Source organism: Sorghum bicolor, chromosome 6 (assembly GCF_000003195.3).
Source record: "Sorghum bicolor cultivar BTx623 chromosome 6, Sorghum_bicolor_NCBIv3, whole genome shotgun sequence".
In the NCBI taxonomy this organism is placed as follows: domain Eukaryota; kingdom Viridiplantae; phylum Streptophyta; class Magnoliopsida; order Poales; family Poaceae; genus Sorghum; species Sorghum bicolor.
The window spans coordinates 6,868,415-6,880,985 of record NC_012875.2 but is presented as its reverse complement, the minus strand read 5'-3'; the positions used below and the strand labels follow the sequence as shown (position 1 = coordinate 6,880,985).

At 43.8% G+C, this 12,571-nt stretch overlaps 1 long non-coding RNA gene across 2 annotated transcripts; it reads right to left on the bottom strand.

The window, feature by feature from the left end:
* On the bottom strand, nt 1,255-5,062 carry LOC110436592. Of its 2 annotated transcripts, XR_002454397.1 has the most exons (3): nt 4,557-5,062; nt 4,381-4,462; nt 1,255-3,702 (listed from the first exon to the last, which is right to left on the bottom strand). It is a non-coding gene; the product is annotated as an uncharacterized LOC110436592 (long non-coding RNA). The 2 variants fall into 2 exon arrangements; XR_002454396.1 differs by having other exon boundaries at nt 4,381-5,055.

The following is a 12,571-nucleotide window of genomic DNA, read 5'->3' as shown; positions in this document are numbered from 1 at the left end:
ACTGAAGTTATTTTTATGTGTGAAGTCTCTTTTACCTGATCTCTAGCCATGTGAAGACAAGTAGAAGACATCCTGCCATGTGGAAAATGATTCCAAACACCACCTGCTCTGCTGAACAGCACATGATTCCGTTCAACCCTTCTTTTTTTGGCAACTTATTAAAAATAGAAAACACTGAGGTAAGTGTTATTATCTTGTCTTTAAAAGAGGAAAGAAATAATACATCCTTAATTCTTTCACCTATGTGTCACTGATGTCACAACATTATTTCACTTCTGCTAAATGTAAAACTTGCAGAATTGCAAGAACTGCATTTGTCTAAGGCAGCTCAGAAGCTAATCATGTGTCCGATAAATCAAGGTGTGTGCTGACAGCAAATGAAAAGATGCATTTCCTACCTTCTCTCAATTCGTACAATAGTAAGACGTAGAGTCTAAAGAAAGCTAGAAAGGTATGTCATTTTCCAATAACTTCAGAGTATGTACCAATAAATCTTTATAGATATAGAATCCTGAACCTGAGTACTTTGTCAGAAAACATTCAAGCTAATTCTAGAAAAAAAATTTTGGTGGGGCGTGAAGCTAGGCGTGATTGTTGGAGGACGAACGGAGCAGAAGGGGAGCAGGCGCGTGGGACGCCACGCCGGTCCCACTTGGCGGTGCAGGAGCTCCGCGGGGAAGGATTTCGCACGAGAGGACAGACGGACGAAAGTGTTTGTCGCACCAAAAAAATATCCATCTTTTAGTCTTTATAGTTCTATAGGTAGTGTGCCCGTGCTTTATTTGCTACGGGATAGCTAATAATTTTTATTACAAACACAGATCGCGCAATAAGATAATAATATTGTAAAAAAACTAAATACCAATATTAAAGTGATATTTAATTTGAAAAACAAATTTATGAAATTAACATAGTCACAGAAAACAAGACGTCAGAGACTCACAAACTCTACTGTATAGACCTGTCTAAACTCTACTGTATAGACCTGTCTATGCATTAGAACAAGATAATGTCTTGATAATTTAAGCATGAACATGTTATATTGTCACAAAAATGATAATACAAGCATGATGTTCGGAATGTCAATATTACAAATTGAATTTTGTGCATGGCTAAAATTCTCATTAATGGTTTGCAATCATCGCAGTATGCATTTATAGTATTGTATATTTGTGCATACGCACACAAAAATTGATTTCTCAATCTTTTAGAACTAACCATCTTTGTGAATTATCAGTTTGCTTCGTATAGGACTGGTATACGATGGCCTCCCTTCATATTTAATGTTTAACTGTTATAAAAAATGATTCTCTAAGTATGATGAGGCAGTCATTCCAGTCTTGCTATTGGCTATCTTATGGAAGGTGATTTACATTTTTTTCCTAAAATAATGGATCATTGAGATACATTAGACATCACAAATAGCCAAACACATTACAATATCTTCTCGTGCTCCAAAAAACTTTCACTACTACGCGCTGAAGAGTTACAGGGAATCAAAAACCTTCAGAACATCAATGGAGCCTCAAGTCTCCTCCATGGTGCCCACCAGTCCATATTCATGGAAAAAAACTCATGTAAGCCATATGCATAGGATGAATTAAAATTCATACATACTAATAACAATGGAGATTAGCTTTCCTCATATAATGATAGAGCCTAATATATGAGATTATGCCACAGTGTAACAATGGAAACCATACTGCTAATAACAAATAAGATATCATGTATCATCAAAATTCAGATATTCTTGCATATTGTAAATGGCTCCAATATCCTTTATGATCAGGCAAATGATATAGTATTCGAATGACACCTAAGTGGCATGATCTAAAATTATGATAGCTCAAAAGTGGTCATCTAGAGGTTAAACAATATCAAGGACACGCCGACTGTGACTTACATCTAAAACCATATGAGAAAAGCAGAGAGAGATAGGATAAGTAGGAAACAACCTTAGGGCATCATGCTCTAAAATTATCATGTCAGTTATGGCCTTGATTTGATAACATTCTGGTTATTCCTGTTTGAATGCAAAAATAGCAAGGGACATGAAAAGAGGACCTTTTTAACTTAGTGAAGAGAGGCCACCACCAGCACTCTGCTCATGAATCGTTGTGTTCTTAATGCTTATAGCTACTGAAAAAGCGATGTGGAAATTATAAAAAGAAAAAAAAGAAAAATGTATACTCAAATGCTCAAGCTGGACTTAGATGTCACCATAGATATAAACTTAGCAAGATTCTGAATTGAGGTTAGAGAGCCTACCAATATCCTTTTTGCAGCTTATTGTAGTTTACCTCTTACCATGTAAACAGGAACATGATTACTTTAGAAGAACCAATAAAGAGAATGCTTGCAGAAGTTGATAGAAATGTATGTTTGATCTCCTCGATGCTAGATTGCTAGCTTAATTGGAAGTTCTACGTACCGATGGCCGCCATGGACAAAAAAGCAGCAGCCTGAATGAACACATTACATAAAGAAAGGAAACACGCCATTTAAGCATTCAATAGAGAAAATGTTGGGATCATACCATGTAAACATAGCATACCAGTATGAACTAAATTCGTAGTTCTTGATTACTTCAATCTCTCTGATGTGCATGGTTGCCATATCCTAAGTGAGAAATTAGTAGTCACATCATAACAGTGTGGTTATGTAATTTCTTTATACCCTCTTTATTTGGCATCCGATCATAGACTGAGTTTTTACATATAAAGCTGTATTGTTGACGTGACTTTGATATTAATAGCATTTATCTAATAATCAATTTTTCTTCCACCGTTTCTTATGGTAATTTCAGGGCACCATGACTTGATTATATATTACAAAATGAAAGAAATTTCAAGGGTCTACACTGACATACAACATAGGTACAGAAATAGAAGGTACTTGGATAAAAGAATCATTTGTCAATTCTCATTCACCCAATTATGATCTCTATTATGATCAAACAAAACTGTCCTTTTATAATCAATCTGCTAGACATTTTTACAATAATCAAACAAAACTATAATTTTATTTTGCATACAGAAAAGTCAGTAGGTCATATGTTTTTTCTTCTTACATAAAGAGAACCTTATCAGAAGGACACAACTTGCTGCAGGTTAACCCATCAGAAAAACAATGAAAATTAGCAGCTGAAAGGTAACACACATCTGGGAAGTTCAACCAGGAGCCTTGTGTCAAGCGGTAAACGGAAATAATCCTCTTGAGAAGCGTGCAAAGAAACAAATGCAATAACTAAATCACTTAATTTAGCAAGCATATGAGTAGAAAAGGACGGCTGGAACTATATACCAAGGCCAAAATTATATAATAGCTAAAATATCATTGTTTTAAATGGTTGCACATTGTTCACGGCATTAGCACATTGCTTTAAATAGTTACAAATGCCTTACCAGAGCAGAGAAAATAGGTCCCATTAATAGCACATTGTTTTTCTCTAGTTCGACATTATTGCCGACATCTGGTTTACCATTAAACCCACCCAAATCTGCTCCAGACCTACCTAGCTTATATACCACATAATTAGTCACTGAACTATATTTATGAACTCCAGTTTCTATGGGTGCAGAAATGAATATCATTCATTATTTGCAGAAAAGACAAATTGACACAGCAAAGTGAAACTGACCCCTTTTGTAAAGGTTGATGGTATATCCGTTTATAGTGGTTGTAGACTGCAACAGTTAGCACCTGCAGGTTTAGAAGGCTACATCAGTTGAGGACAAATTCAAACAAATATTCTCTTGCTGAGTACCCAAAAATGAGATCAAGCAACCTAGATTATCATAATAACTGGAATACGAATTATGTACTCTGGAACTTTCACAATTCATGGCTAATATATCTCAAACACACAAACAGACCATCCATCAAAGCAAACTAAGTAGAAAAGTCTTCTACTCATGATTTAGATCAAATGACAGTTCAGACAAGACAGTAAAAGTCCTCTACTTAGGATTTAGACCATACAGTTATAATGGTCAAGCCCATTAATTGAAATTAGCTTAGTTTGAAATTAAAATAAAATAAAAGGAACCATGTAATCTATACGGAACTACTACAGAATTCTAGAAATCTTATGGAAAGGCCATAACCATATTATAAGTGGTAATTATGTCTTGATTACTCCAACAAAGGCAGATAATCTTATAACGACATTACTGAAGCAAGGAGCTTTTCTTACTACCAGATTAAGATTTATACAAAAGAGGGGCCCAAGAAACAAGGCACATTCTGGAGGCATGCACCCATACAATAAGAATAGGAAATATCTGGGAAAAGAAGCATTTGGGCACAGGATCAGACTCGCCACGGGCAACAGGAACAGGTTGTGAGAACGGAGGCTTTCAAAAACTACAAGACAATTACCTACACAGAGGTCCTGCTCATCGCTGATGCTACTCGCCTAGTCCACATCAGGCTCCAGCTTTTTGCCATCTGATAGTTACTTCTTCATGTCCACCGTGGATTCAAGACGTGGAGAGCTCAGAAAGGCGGGTGAGCAAGGGCAGGGCGTAAATCGAGTGTAGGCACCCTGGACTTACCGGATCTGACTATTGCAGCGAACCTTTGCCCGCCGTTGTTGTGCCTAGTTCCGATGGCTACCTCGAGCGCCACGCCAAGGCTGCAACCGAGTTGCTGCGCTCGCGCCAGCAAAGGGGGAGGGGCCAAGGCCGCATGGAACGGGTGTCCATGGCAAGGAAGACGGCGTTGCAGAGCCAAGGCCACATGGGCACACATTGCAAGGACGATGGTGCAGGCGCGACGAGGAGGAAGAGCAGGCGACGGCGTTCAGGCGACGGAGTTCAGGCTTGGCTTCTCCCGATGACGACGCGGTGGGATCCAGGGCTCATCTGTCCGGTGTGAGCGAAGACGACGCAAGTGCGACATTGAGGGAGAGGAGGCGGCGGCGTGGGCATGCGTGGTGAGGAGCACGGGAGAGAGGGATTCTCGCATGGGAAGGGAGCGTGATTGGTTCCTGGATCTCGCGAGGGGGAAGGAGTAGCGACACCGGGTCCACACCCTACGCGCGGGGAAGCGGATCGCACGGGAGAGGCAGAGGCGGCACCAAAAATTGTCGCCCCAAAAAAACTGTCTTACTTACTCTTTTTAGTTGTATATAAGAGATCTATGAAATACATCTTATGCCAAATTTGAGTGTTAACTGAAGCTTATGTGCCAAAAAATAAGTATCCTTTGCTCTAAATACTAAGGACTATGAGGGTGTTTGGGACTGCTCTGCTCCACGTTTTTCAGCTCCGCTCCACGTTTTTTAGCCAAACGGTTTCAGCTTCAAGCACTCAGTTCGAAGAAAAAGGGTGGAGTTGTGAGAGCACCTTAAAAGGTACTCCACAAACTCTAGCTTTTTGTGGAGCAGTCCCAAACACCCTATGTTAACACACCCATCGGCCATCATATTCATAGTTTTCTTATTGAGGGCAATAGTAAATGTTGATTATATATATATTTTTCTAGACAAATTTTACAGCATTTGGAATTAATGAGAGCCCTTCATTTTATTTAGATCGAATGGTTAAAAATTAGGAGGAACAAATTGAGAGGAACTTAAGATGTGGAGCAGAACTAAAATTTAGTGGGCCAGAATTCTAGTACAAAAACTTTAATGAAGGCGGTCATTTTGGATTAATGGAGGCAGGCATTGAAACCGTCTCCAATGAATGGTCACGGTTAATCTGTGAACTATGGAGGCGGTTTCTTTTATTGGCCTCGATAAATTTATTTTTGGAGGCAGTTGTTTTAAGATGTCTGTCTCCGTAAATCTATTCATAGAGGCGAGCAAAAATGACCGCCTCCATAAATAAAAACGTGTCTGCCTCTATTAATCGTTCAGGATTTTCCGAGGCCGTTAGATTTTGAGACCACCTTCTTAAATAAAGTGCAACGTCATGCAAAATCAATTTAGTAGTAGTAGAAACTACCTCCTAACTAATTTTGAAGGGTAGAATAATACTTTCACTCGTAAGAGATTTCTTTTTGCTTGTCTCGATCCATAAAATCCGCAACCACGCCTTCTATTAGGCAGCGACGTCGGCCAAGGATTAGACATCAGGGATGATTATCTATCACTGTCTATGCATTAGTCAATACAGAAGCCAAAATATTATTATATATATTCCCTTTTCTAACAAAAGCTTTGCTCATGTTCCGCTGGCGTGTCCCGCGCAGTAGGAGGAGCCGCGCTGCAATGGTGGGCTACAATTTATTGAACGCAAAAAACTCACTAATGCATATATATTCCCTAAAAAACTAATACATAGATATAAACTTTCAATTATTGATTTTATTATATATTAGGTAGTGTACCCATATGTTGCTACGGGACAACTAAAATTTTGCACTAAAAATATATAGATCACACGATAAGATAATAATACTGTGAAATTAAGAATGTGTTTGGTTGGTTCTCACACTTCGCTACATTTCACAGCACCTCTGACACTGCACTTCCGATTGTTGTTTGATTGCTTGATGTTCAGCACTACCACGACTTTTGAACTGCACGTAAGTCATTTTCCATGCTTGAACTCACCAAAAGTGAGACGATGAAATTGAACGCTGCGCTTTCGCCGACGCCACTGTTATGGCTGGACCAAGATCCAACTATCCAAGAGCTACCCAGTCTACAAATTTGAAGACAATATATAGAATCACCATTAAAACAAATACAGCTCACTTTCATCAGCGTGCCCTGCGACAGGCAGCAAAGAACCATATCAGTTTCAATTCTAAATACCCTGCTCAAGGTCACGCAGCAACAAACCTGCCTATAAGCACTACTTATAGAGAAGCTATCTGATTGTTCATCGATCCATGCCACAAAATTGTTCTATACCTAGTTCTTCATCTAGAACTAAATCAAAAGCCCAAACCACAAAAAATATTGAGCATGGGATGAAATTGTTCTACACCTAGTTCTTCGCCACCTTGGCCATCTTGTGGAATTCCTTGTGCATGCATGACGGACTCATAGAGGCTGAGAGCCTTGTTTTGCTTCTTTGTTTTGGTTGTTTAGAGGACCACTACAATCTCCCTACCACTGGCTGGGTGCAATGTCATGATCTTGTTTGCAAGGCCCAAAAAGCAACCTATAAGTGCCGCTGATAGAATTAAAAACTCAAATGAACAGGTTGACACTAACCAGAGTTCCCTAGCAGTGAACATTATATAGATTATTGGGATCCTTACTGAACTGGACCTTGCCATTGTCATTGCCAAATTGTTTGATAAGAAAGGTGTTATTCTTCCTCACGATCTCCCTGACCAGAGAATCTGGCTCGAGCATGTGAAGGTTGCTGCGAGTAGAGTTAATGCCTCATCTATATCTACAAAAAACAAACCAAAACATAAAAAAACTAATCAATGTTGGCACAAATACAATTGACAGCCCCGCATTCAGTAATTACCACAAAAACAAAAAACAAACCAAAACACAAAAAAACTCTTTGCCACAAGAGAATTTCTCAACCTGCTATTGCCAGCCCCCGCATTCAGTAATTACCACAAAATAATAATAATTCTTAATACTAACCCACGTGCACATAGATATATTCTAACAACTAAAGCTACCTACTTAGACGAAATGGTTTCAGGACTGGCACTTGGGCCATTCCCGTCACCATTCACCAATCATGTTTTTGGTGTGGCAGGAGCAAACAAAACATGTATTCTGCAGGTTGCTATTTCCCCACTACTTGTCAGGATTTAGAACATCCGATACCTTGAGTGAGATTCTAGGAAATAATGTCTGTGTGCAAAACTTCTAAAAAATCACTGAGCAAGATTAAGATGAAGGTGAGGTATTATCAATACTAAAGTACACAGTTAAAAACAGAAAAAATAGCAATTAGTTTTGAATAACGGAACGTCAAGTACATCAAATATCGTCAACATAAATCTGTCAAGTTGAAAGCCCAAATTTGGTTTTGGTAATTAATGACACCAAGTTGCTAATGCCTTGTGTTTAAGTAAGTTGAGTTAGGCATAGCAACACATGTGATGAAGATGCAAAGTGGCATGGTAAGGTGGCCACATGCGTAATGACAAAGAGATGAAGCATGAAGTGGAGATCATGGTGATAGACAAGGAGTAAAGTGATCAAGGCAAAGGTATAAACATAGGGTTTTGCTTTTGCTGGTCTAAGTTAAGTAGAGAAGTGATTGACCGGATTTAGGATAGATAGCCGACTATGAAGAGAGGAAATCACGGTCATCTCTCGAATCAAGTGCTACTAGGTCCATATCTTGAGCATATGCATTAGCATCTAGTAAAGTGCTAACCTAACTCCTTTGGAAAAATATTTGTGAAAAGCTAACATGCATGCACAATGGTGGTGGACACTTGGTGGTGTTAGCACATTTGTAAAGGAGGTGGAATTCCTAGGGTTGAGAGGGGTTTGGGCTCCAGCCACATTCGGCGCTTTTGAGAAAATGAAAAGCATATTTTCTATTGGAAGTCACTGGAGTGTCACCGGACGCAGTGCATGGAGGTATCGGATGCGGGCCTTAGCGTCCGGTGCACGTTCGGCACGAGTGAGCAGAGAGCACTGGACTCTAAGCACCGAACGCAGGGTGTTTACTATCCGTGCGTCCGGTGAAGACAGACTTCACCAGGTGTTTCTGTCTGAGAGCACCAGACGCTCAGGGCGCGTCCGGTGCTCATTTGACCGCGTCCGGTGGACTGTAGGTGTGGGGGTATAAACCCCTATACCCTTACAGCCAGACTTGGCCAGGAGGCTTGGCCCATTACGAGACAAATTCAAAGGCTTGATCCGATAGCTCGGAGTTTCGCGTAAGGAAATAAGACGTGGAGATCAAGCAGGATTCTAGTCGGTTAGAATAGGAATTGATATCGAACTATCTATGGCAATTGTAACCGACTAGGATTAGTTTCCAGATCTGTAACCCTGCCCTCTGGACTATATAAGGAGGGGCAAGGGACCCCCCTAGGACACATTATTCTCTCAACGCCAACTCGGCGGCCGAACCTGGATAAAAAGCTTGTCCGTGTCTTGCGTCACCATTGAGTTCGTAGTTTGCGCACCGTCTGCCGATAAACTACTACCGTGGGCATACCCCAAGGTAGACTGCCGACCAGCTTTCGTCGACAGTGGCGCGCCAGGTAGGGGGTGTGCGTACAACTTCTCCGGCGAACAAGATGGTCATAATTCCAACTTCCGCGGCCGTGCCTGAAGGCCTCACGTTCACCGTCGGCCAGATCACATGGACGACGCGCGGCGGTGGTCTCACGACCACGGTTTCGGAAGGAACCCAGATCCAATCTGGGATGACGTCGGCTCCGACCACTCGGATGACGGCACCGAGCGCCCGACCACCACTCCCACGCTATGAGGGGAAGAAGATCGACTGCTCGGATCTTCTCCAAGCACTTGATCGCGCTGATTCCAAGCTACTTGACGCTTCCCAACTAGTAGAAGGGATGTTGAGCCAGCCTGATCAAACCGCTCTAACGGATTTTTTCAACTCCCACCGGCCAACTCGTGTCGTTACACACGAACAGCTGGGAACGTCTCTGACGATAACCTCAACTCCCTCAGGACGATCCATCAAGCTCAAGGCTAACCTGGAGGAGGATTATCCTTGCGGTCTGAACAACTCGGCCTCTCTCTACTCACGGCACATCCAATCCCTTTTCAACAAGGTGGGTTGGCTGCCAAAACGGAACGGTCGACCAGCCCGTCACTACGTCAACATGGTGACGATCCGGGAACTACGGGACGGCCAGGCTTCCAGCACAAATTCGAGCACTGGTTCCGTCCCCACCGAGGTCATAAACTCCGAAGACAAGGACTACGACCTGGATTTGCCTTCACATCCTCCGGGCTTCTCTCGTTTCCCGGTCTTCCCACCCCGGCGAGGAGACATTGTTTTCAATGTCAGCGCCGACGAGCCGGTCGTCGATGGAGAAACAGACGAGCAGAGGCAGCTCCGCGAGCAGCGTAACGCCGATCACGCCAGACGATGCGCGGATGAGGAACGTCAAATCCCGCCACATAATCTCAGCGACGCTTTCGACATGGTCGGGGATCAGCCAGTTTATAAAACGCCAAGCGCCAATGTGGCTGTCGCCATGGCCAATTTAGATCGGCTCCCTGATACCCCCGAGTGCCAGGGCGTCCGAACCAGCGTTCGAGCACATCTGATCGCCGCGATGGGACAGACAGCCACTCTGCTCAAAAGAGTCCAAGCCGTCTCCTATACGGAGGTCACCTCCGACCAGACTCACCGCAGCCCAGCAGGCACCACCGGAGCCGTTCCCCCGACAATCATCGAAAAGATTCACGGCGTGACGACGGCGGTCGAGATGCTGGCGGTCACCACGAACAGAATCGCAGGCGTGGTCAAGAAGTAAACCAGTACAGAGATCTTCGATACAACATCCCTCCCAAAGACGCCCGGGACCGTATCAACAGGCGCGCCAAGGAGAGAGCAGTTCACGAAAACTTGCGTCGTATTGAGTACGATGCAACGCACGACCTCTCGGGCCTGAAGCAGTTCTCTTCACACCTCCGCCAGGTCGTGTGGCCGCGAAATTTTAAGCTTGAGAAACTCAAAAAATACGACAGCAAGGAAAACCCAGAGAACTGGATCACTCTTTACGAGATCGCCGTCCGATCAGCAGCAGGAGATGAGCACGTCATGGCCAACTACTTTCCAGTAGTCCTCGACCAGGCTGGTCACCAGTGGCTCCTAGGCCTGCCCGAGGACTCTTTCGACTCCTGGGAAGAACTACGCCAAGCCTTCATCGACAACTTCATCGCCACTTGCGAGCAGCCTGGGAACAAGTACGACCTCGAAAGGATAAGGGATAGGAAAAACGAGCCTCTGCGCGACTACATCCGACGATTCTTGGATATGCGCCTAAAGATCCCGAAGATTTCCCACGACGAGGCTATATCTGCTTTCATCAAGGGGCTGCGCTTCCACGAAGCACTGAGGAACAAGCTACTGCGCAAAAGGCCAACAACGATGACAGAGCTCCTAGCCACAGCCAAAAATTATGCCGACGCCGATGACGCAGAAAAACTCATCCGAGATGACACCAGAGGTCCCGACCAACCCTCTCGGCGTGACGACAGCCGTGGCCGCTTCGACAACAGGAACCATGGCCGCCCCGACAACCAGGACCACAGAGAAGGCTGGGACAGGCGCCGCGACAATTGCGACGATTTCAGAGGCAAGCGCCCTCGCGATCACGACCACGAGGTGAATACGGTCAAGCGCCCCAGCGGACGGCGGGATTACCAAGAAGACTACAACAAAACGTTAAAGGGACCATGCCAACTGCATCCAAAATCCAACCACACCATGGAAGAATGCCACGTCCTCAAAAGCATCTATACGCGGCGAGCTGCTCAAGACGATCCCTCCAAGAAAAACGAGAAACAAGACGGGCGCGATCACGAAGACGAGGACGAAGACCAGGATAGGGACCCACGACACCAGTATGTCAGTCCTACTGACGTGGTCCATTCCATCTTTGGAGGCAAGGTCTCCATCGAGTCTAAACGAGAAAGAAAGCTCTTAAAGAGAGCCTGCCTCAACATAGACAGCACTGATGGCCTGATCGCCGATCCAAAATTTCCTCCCTGGTCGCACAGGGAAATCTCCTTCAGCAGGAAGGAAGGATCAGTGGGCCGCTATCCCAGAGCCAGGTCGTTTCCCTCTAATATTGGACCCTTGCATCAACAGCATTAGATTCGAGCGCGTGCTCTTGGACGGAGGAAGCTCCATTGACATCCTCTTCCGCAACAGCCTGCCCGCTCTCAAGATATCTCCGGCACAATAAAAACCCTACAATGCTCAATTCTGGGGAGTCTTGCCAGGTCAGAGTTCAGTGCCCCTCGGACAGATAACATTGCCTGTCCAATTCGGCACGCCCGACCACTTTCGAATAGAGTTCGTCAACTTTGTGGTCGCCGACTTTGATGGGACCTACCTGTAACACCCTAGGTGTTAAGCTTGCACTTAGCCTTATCAAAGCAATGCATAAGCATTCTCATCAAGCATAGCATCATGAGCATGTCATTTCATCCCAAAACATGATTTTATGTGCTTTATTTCATGTGTTTTAATTATGCTAAAAATATGATGCTTGCTTCTAAAAATGTGAAATATTCAAACTAGGTTGATTTATGTGTAAGAAGAATTTAGAGTATTTTTGTGTAAATTTTGGAGCTATGGAATTTGAGAAATGGAATTTATACAAGATTTCCAAATTGAATTTATTTAAAACCTAGAACTAAGTTTTAATTTGCAATTCAAATTCTAGTTGGAATTTGGTCTTGCTCAGGCTCCCAGGCCATTTCCTCCGTTCTGTCCCCCGCGCCCTCCTTCTCCTTCCTCCCTCCGCTCGCACCGTGCAGCAGCAGCAGCTCCTCCGCACGCCATTGCCGGAGAAAGCCCCGCCGCTCGCCGCCGACCGCACCAGAGCCTCAAGCTCACCGCCGAGAACACCAGAGCCTTCGTCATTGTTAGGGTAAGCTTGTGCGCGCGTTCTACCGAGGTGAGAGTCCGTCGAG